Raw genomic sequence first — 8,404 nt, forward strand, 5'->3', positions numbered from 1 at the left:
TGTTTAAATCTCTGTCCCTTGTTAAAGAAATTTCCCTTTGTTCAATAACTGTGCTCAAGTGCTGCGTGTGATCCAGTAGCAGTGGGCTACAGTAAAACTGGTAACCTGGGAGGTACCATTGCTTCGGGGAGAGGATCTGAGATTTTTCTGAGCCCTGGTCTACTCTAGGGGAGGGAATCAGTCTAAGTTACGCAACTTCAGCTACATGAATAACGTAGCTGAAGTCGATGTACTTAGATCGACTTACCGTGGTGTCTTCATCGTGGTGAGTCGACTGCTGCAGCTCCCTGGTAGATTCTGTCTGCGCCTCTCACCAAGCTGGAGTACAGTGGTCGACAGAAGAGTACTTGAGGATTGATTTATTGCATCTACGCTAGACGCGATATATCGACCCCCCACTGGATCGATCACTGCCGGCCGATTTGGCAGATAGTATAGACATACCCCGAGTATCTGGTGATTGGAGCTGGACTCCAGAGGGGGACACACTGAAGGAACTCAGCGGTTAAGATGTCTTTATTGTCAACTGTCAAGGTTGCTGTAGCTCAGAGGAGAGTGCTTGACTGCCAGACAGGCTGGTGAGTTTGGTCACTAACATCCAGCTGCCAAATGCAAAAGTCCCTCTTCCTTGTGGCAGGTGGCCACAAGGAGACTCACGGCCCTCAGCACCTTGAGAAGGGTCATAATATGCATCTATGTTGATCCACACAGGAAAAACTTCCTATAGCATAAAACTCTGCCCTATGAAATAATGGAACATGTGCTCTTCGCTCTGTGAAAGCACATAAAGAATCCAAGGGCTGGAGAGTAGGGTTTGGGCCAAAAGAAATCTGCTGAGGTTCAACAAGAACAAGTGCAGATTCCTACACTTTGGATGGAAGAGTCCCATACACCGCTACAGGCTGGGGACAGACTAGCTAAGTGGCAGTTCTGCAGAATTACAGTGGACAAGAAGCTGGATGTGAGTCAATAATGTGCCCTTGTTGCCAGGAAGGTTAACAGCATATTGGGCAACATTAGTAGGAATGTTGCCAGCAGCTTGAGGGAAGTGATCATTCCCTTCTATTTGGCGCTGATGTGGCCACATCTGGAGTACTGCATCCAGTTTTGGGCCCCCTGCTACAGAAAGGATGTGGACAAATTGGAGAGTGCTCAGTGGTGGGCAACAAAAATTATTAGGAGACCTAGGTATATGATTTATGAAGAGAAGGTGAGGGAACTGGAGTTATTTAGTCTGCAGAAGAGAAGAATGAGGAGGGATTTGATAGCAGCCTTCAACTACCTGAAGGGGGTTCCAAAGAGGATGGAGCTCGGCTGTTCTCAGTGGTGGCAGATGACAGAACAAGGAGCAATGGTCTCAAGTTGCAGTGGGGGAGGTCTAGGTTGGATATTAGGAAAAACTTTTTCACTAGGAGGGTGGTGAAGCACTGGAATGGGTTCCCTAGGGAGGTGGTACAATCGCCATCCTTAGAGGTTTGTAAGGCCTGGCTTGACAGAGGGGCTGCATTCCTGTGCCAACAGTCACTAGAAGGAGGCAGACAAAGGCCTTTAGATGAGGTGTCCATCACTGTCAAAATATCATCTCCCTCCTTCAGCTCACTGGCAGCCTGAATTTCTTCCTTATCCTACCAGAGTCTTGTCTGGACTCAGCACTATCCAGCCCCTCTGTATGTAGTGGGCAAAAACCACAAACCTTGTCTTTAAAACAAGCTGTCCCCTTCCTTCTTAGGGAAGATTTTTCTATGATTGAAGTTGAGCTTCAGTTCCCCTCTTGTAGGGGCAGGTTAGGTGTGGGGCCAGCTCCCAATGAGATCTGTTTTTCACCTTTGCCCCCTAACTCTGCTCCCAGCTGTCAGGCAGCTTCCAGCCCATCCACCCTGCTTACTAGCTCCATGGTCATGTGTAACCCCTTTGCCAGCACACGTAGCCTGCAGGAAAGCTGCTTCCTGCCAGCTGTGTTGTGGTATAGTGGTGAGCATAGCTGCCTTCAAACAGTTGACCTGGCTTCAATTCCCAGCCAATGCAATAATGGCTTTTCTCTCTTTGTTGGTTCCTTGTCTGGAAGTGGTTTAATTTCACTCACATTGTGTTACAATCACATTATCAATAGAATGAAACAATAAATGTGTCAAAGCCCAGCAGGTCCCACAGGAGGGAGGAATACAAGGGGCTGGAATGTGTCATCTGAGAAGACAGAACACTTGGAACCTGCATCTCCCATCCCCTGGCCTTCCGTGTTATGATTCCAGCTGTGTGCGATGTTTGTATCATGTCCTGCATGATGGGGAAATAAAGGTTTGAGTCAGTTTTTGCTCCTACAGATTCCTTTGCTGTTACAATTATATTGATATGAACAAAAGGGAAGCAAAAAAACAACAAAAAAAACCCACCCAAATTGCAATACAGTTAGGGAAAGAGAAGATCGGGTAAGCCAAACATTTCAAAATAAAAATTAATACTAAAATGGGAGCTGGGGAGAGAGATCAGGTATGTGGAGATCCCTTGATATTTGAAACCTACAACTCCCCAGCTTTCTGAACACCTGTGATGAGCAAGATCGAGTTGGGACATCTTCAATCATGTATTGTCTCTCTGTGTCTCTGTCTCTTTCTTCTCCCCCATTATTCTTCTCCAATGTCTCTGCTTTTCTCCTCTTGCTCCTTTCTCCCTGCCCTTTCCCAGGAACTGACAGTCTACAGCATTTAGGAAAAGCCAGAGTTTCATAGATTCATAGACTCTAGGACTGGAAGGGACCTCGAGAGGTCATCGAGTCCAGTCCCCTGCCCTCATGGCAGGACCAAATACTGTCTAGACCATCCCTGATAGATATTAAATATTTTACTGGCTATACATTTTAATGTTTTTTAGAAGGTCTCTCTCTCTACAAGTCTATATATTATATAACTAAACTAGTGTTGTATTGTAAAATAAACAAGGTTTTCAAAATGTTTAAGAAGCTTCATTTAAAATTAAATTAAAATGTTGATCTTACGCCGCTGGCCCGCTCAGCCTGCTGCTGGTCTGGGGTTCTGTTCACCTAGGCTGGCAGTGGGCTGAGTGGGCCTGCGGCCAGGACCCCAGCTGGCAAGGGTCTGGCAGCCAGAACCCCAGACGGCAGCGGGCTGTGTGGGGCTGGCAGCCGGGACCCCAGACCCAGGCAGTGGGCTGAGCGGCTCAGCCCACTGCTGGCTCAGGGGTTCCATCCTCTGGCTCCTGCCAGCCAGGATCCCGGCTGCCGGAGCTGCTCAGCCCGCTGCCAGTCTGGGGTCCCAGCCCTGCCCACATACAGTGGGTACCTACCTTCTCCCTGGTTCTGGCCCATTCTCTTCCCCTCTCTGCACTGAGCTGAGGGTGGGAATGGACCAAGCACGGGGCTGGGGGTGAAGGTTCTGGCCAGGAGCTAGAATGAAGGAGGGGGCTCAGGGTTGGGGCAGAGGTTTGGGTGTGGGGGCATTTACCTGGGCAGCTCCCATTTGGTGTGAGCGGTGCATGTGGGAATGTGCGCGGAGGGGTGCAGGGGCTCCCATTTGGTGCTCAGGGTGGAGGTCGGGATGTGCGGGGTGCATGGGATGTGGGGAGGCTGGGGATGTGGGGGGTGCAAGAGTCACGGCTGGGGTCATGGGGGGTGGAGGGGTGAAGGAGTCAACAAAGGGCTGGGTGATACCCACCCTGCTCCCTGTCCTTTGATTGCCCCCCACTTACCCCAACCCCCCCCAACCCCGGACCCCTTACCATGAGGCTTCCCGCTCATTCGGAGCCCTGCCGCCGTGCGCACAACCCCGCCCCTCAAAGTGCTACGCACAAGGCGGCAGGGCACTGCATGAGTGGGGAGCATCTTTCGCTCCCAGCAGAGACAAATGCTGCCCTGCGGGAGTGCGGAGCTCTGGCCCCCACAGCGCTGCTCGTGTGCCAGCAGGGCTCCGGGGAAGGTGGGGGAGGGGCCAGTGGGTTGCTGTGCCAGCAGGATTTTTAATGGCACCCTGGAGTCCCGGCAGTTGCCAACCCCTGCTCCAGCCCAACCTTCTGCTGATGCACCTCAGCCCAAACCCGTGCAGGGTTTGAAGCTTCCATTGCTTAAATTCCAGGACACTGAGGGGTTTCAGCTCCACTTTGCCCAGAGGGAACCTTCACCCCACTCCCAACCAGGTTCTTGTCCATGGGATCACTGTAGGGGGCTGAATCCCTGTCTGTCTATTCTCGCTATCTAAGACAAGCCAGGGCACCCCTACAGAAATCCATGGCACACCCACATCTTGAATACTGTGTGCACGTGTGGTCACCCCACCTGATAAAAGATATATTGTAATTGGAAAAAGTTCAGAAAAGTGCAACAAAAATGATTAGGGGTTTGGAGCAGCTTTCATATGAAGAGTGATTAATAAGATAGACTTTTCAGCTTGGAAAAGAGATGATAGAGGTCTATAAAATAATGACTGGGTTGGAAAGAGTAAATAAGGAAGCGTTATTTACTCCTCTAGACACAAGAACTAGGGCTCATCAAATGAAATGAAGAGGCAGCAGGTTTAAACCAAACAAAAGGAAATATTTCTTCACATAACACACAGTCAACTTGTGGAACCCTGGGGCACCTAGGATCGGCCACTGTAAGAAGACAGGCTACTAGGCTAGATGGACCTTTGATCTGACCCAGTGTGGCCATTCTTATGTAGTGTACTTATGAACTGGGCTGTATGAGCACCCAGGGCCCTCTGTGGAGCTGCCCTTCTCCTTCTATGCTCTCATGTTTCATTGACTCCAGCCTTTTTTTCTATTCATCATCAGCCTCATTGTAAACAAGCTGCCCTCACCCCCCTGTCCCCTGTAAATCACTGACCTCTTTCAGCACTGACTGCCCCTCCCTCTGTACTGATGGGACCCTGCTCTCCAGTCCTTCCTCATCAAGCAGCTCAGTGGATGGGAATCTTAGAGTCCCCATGGTGCTTTAGGAGCAGAAACCCCCACAGAGCTTCCATGCAATTGGCACTTTGCCCTCACTGCTCAGGACTGAAACTTGTGCAGGGAGACTGGCTGTGCCACATGCCAGCTGGGCCTGAGCAAAGCAGCAGGGGTGACAGGCAAATGTGGGGAGTAAACCAGGGCCTGATACATGCAAAGCAGGCACTGTACCACTGAACCCCATCCCCAAACAGACCTTCTTTGCTGACTGTTACTCTCAGAGCTGCCTCTTTTCAACGCATCCAGTGGCTTTATAAGCTTCATGGGAAACCCCTTCCTCCCAGTCATGCTCTCGTGCAGGTTGCTGGTTCTTAGGGGTCACTTTGCAGCAGGGCCAGATTTGATGTGTGAGGCAGAGAGTGTGTGTGCGCCCTGGACTCAAGATTACCTCAAAAAAAAAAAAAAAAAACGGCCAGGGAAAAACTGATGGCTGGGAGCTAAATATGCAGGACAATGGGTTGGGATTCTTCTACTCTCAGATTTGTTATGGAACTGGCAGTCTCCCAAATGATGGTCTGTTCCTTCCCTCAAAATGCTGGCTAAGCCTCTCCTTATGAATTTAAAGCTCCATGAAAGGAAAAAAAATAACGAAGAAAGCATAGAAGCTACGGATGTAGTTGAGAATGGACTTGGAGTGATAAAAGGCCAAAGGAAGGAAAGTACCACTGTTTCTGCCTGGTTTTGAACCAGGGACCTTTGGGGTGTTAGACAAATGTGATAATCACTACACTACAAAAATCAGCTGCTGTCAATTTTGAGGCCCTTTTCTAAGGCTTTCTCAGTAGCTGCTACACCAGCTGATTTCCTTTTGAAGAACAGAGAAACCGAAGGGCATAAAGAACTTATGTTTTCTGGATGATCCAAGAAAAGGGAGTAGCATTGTCCCCCTTGGGTAGCCCCTGTTCAATTCCAGGTCAGAAAACAAAACTCTTTCTGCAAGAATATCCAAAAAATATTGTATTTCACTTTACTTCATAAGTACAGTTGTGTAGCAATTAAATGATGACCCTAAAGTTTCATAAAACCAAAGAACGCTAAACACAATAGTGTAGGAAATACGGATGTATCTGAGATAATGGGTTGGAATGAAGGAAGACAAAAATTGATGGGTCGAGAGAAGAGGCACCGTTTCCCCCTGGTTTGGCGCTTCTCTCACAACTACTGGAATAGAAAAGCTAAGCAAATGGTGCTCTATTGTTCCAAAGGAGATTGAAGTGAGGCCATTTTCTCCAGATAGAATTAAATGGTCATGTCAGGAGTGGGATTTAAAACCACATCTCTGTGCAGAGACCAGAACACCCAAAAGATAGGAAGAAAAAGTCTTAAAACTAGTACTTTAGACCAGTCCACCAGCCTAGTGCTACAAAGAACATGACTTATCAAGCCTCATTTTCATTAATATTTGATGAACTCTTTAGGAAGGTCGAGATGGCACATCTCTTTCAACTCCTAGAGACCTTCTACAGCACAGCTGATTTTTAGACACACTCACCCGGACCTAAAGTACATGTTCCTGGAGCTTCATAGTTCTTAGTGTTGTAATCTCCTGCTTGCATTTTAATGACAAAAAAATGGGTGGTGGGATTCTGAAAAAAGGAATGGTGAACCTCAAAAATCCTGCCCTGCGGCCAGACAGTTAAGCAACCAGCAACCCACACCTCTACCATGAAGCATCCGTCTGGGAACAACTCACTTACCAACAGCTGGGGTGTGAAAATCACCCATTTTTTTGTTGTTCTGTCACGTAGTCACCACTTTCCTATTCCTTGTCCTGCATAATCTGTCTGGTTCTGTGAACTGTTTCTGTCTGCTGTTAATAATTAAATTTCGGTTTGGGTGTAAACTAATTAAGGGTGGGGGTGACTATATGACTTTAGATAATCAGTTACAGTATGTTAGGATTTGGTGTAGTTCACACTTTTCAGTAGAAATGTTTGGCTTAAGACAGAACTACAAGCTAGAACTCAAGTTATACTATATGGCCCTCTGAGTCAACAGGAAGTAAGGGGAATGGGAAGGGTAGGGAACTGGAATTATGCAGTATTGCATGAAGGTGGGAGAAATAGGAACATAGTGATCACAGACAATCCTCTTCATTAAAGTCGAGAGTGTCAGGGCTGGAAGGGGGATACAGAGAAGGAAATGGAATAATTGCTTGCTGGAAGTTATGCCAACGCAATAAACATTGAGTGTTGGCAACCTTTGAACTTCGGTATGCTGCTCGCTAGTCATGTAAGAAGGCCAGGGGAATAGGAGGGGAGGATAAACCTCTAACAGGTACAGCTTTCAGGCTGGAAAACGCAGTAAAAATAGTAACACTGATCAAGCCATGGTTAGTGAGTGCTAATGAAGAAGATATTGTTCTGTCGAATTAGCTATCACAGAGATGGAACCCCTCAACTCATCGTAGTAACTGTCTCTCAAACAGTGATAGAGCACGGTCAAGCAGCAATTTCAAGTAGGCAGCCTTTAACAGGAAGCTCAGATCGGCCTCTGTGGATGCTCGAGCACGCCTAAGACAACAGCACCTGACAAACACATTAATGCTCCTTTAAAGGAAAGTTAACGATCAACCCGGTATGTTAGGGACATACTAAAGAAGGTTTATATTACAACATGGTGTAATATGAAAAAATGATTTATTGTTAAAAATGATTTTATTTATTAGAAATGGTTTAATGTTAATCTAACTTTATAACTAAAGGGTTATATTAAAAATAAATGTGATTTCCCAGATTTAGCTCTAACCTGCAAGCACCGACGTGTCTGTGTGAAAGCCTGCTCACAAAATACTTTGTATAAAACTTGTTAAAGGTTAATTGACTCTAGAGTGGCCCTCTCTAGAGTGGACACTTTGTAGTTGCTACTTTACTTGTGGGCCGCTGTGAGGGCCAAAACATCGCTGTTTATGGTACATAGAATAGAGACCCTTCACCCTCGGTAAGTTTTTCTTCTCACTTTATTTTTAAATGCTAAAAGACAGAAGAGTCTAACGAGGAAATTGGTAACACCCCGAAAGGTAAAAAGACAGTGACAATAGATGGGATTAAGACAGAAAACGTATGTGAATGAGTGACTAGTTTTAAATATGAAGTGAATGGTTAGGGGAGTTACCAGCCTGAAAAATTCAGTGTTTGCTGAGAGGTGTCAAGTGGGATCAACAGATGACCCCCGGAGGCAAATGGAATCCACCCGACCACCTAAAGGAAAGGAAAAACAAACATCTGACAACATGGAGCAGCCACCTGCGGATGATTTAACAACAGCACAGAATGAGCACTCTCATGGACTGACATAGGGAAAATCCTAGTAAAGCTGGGAACTCTGAAGACTGAGGACTTTGAAGCTATGGTTCTGCTGCCAGCCTCCAGGAGGACAGTGCACCTGACGGACTCGCCTCCACTCTTGTGTGCAGGGTACCTGGCCATATCTGTCACACAGCAACTTT

General features: G+C 47.1%; 1 protein-coding gene and 1 long non-coding RNA gene across 2 annotated transcripts in view; both read right to left on the bottom strand.

Annotated features, from left to right (window-relative positions):
* The window catches only part of LOC142047439 (uncharacterized), a 115,934-nt gene extending 115,020 nt beyond the window's left edge, over positions 1-914 (bottom strand). Inside the window, exon 1 of the long non-coding RNA XR_012656705.1 lies at positions 870-914. This is a non-coding gene — a long non-coding RNA (uncharacterized LOC142047439). The remainder of the gene's footprint in view (positions 1-869) is intronic.
* The window catches only part of LOC116823303 (uncharacterized), a 703,657-nt gene that overhangs the window by 429,288 nt on the left and 265,965 nt on the right, over positions 1-8,404 (bottom strand). The window lies entirely within an intron of this gene.

Source organism: Chelonoidis abingdonii, chromosome 11 (assembly GCF_003597395.2).
Source record: "Chelonoidis abingdonii isolate Lonesome George chromosome 11, CheloAbing_2.0, whole genome shotgun sequence".
Lineage (NCBI taxonomy): Eukaryota > Metazoa > Chordata > Testudines > Testudinidae > Chelonoidis > Chelonoidis abingdonii.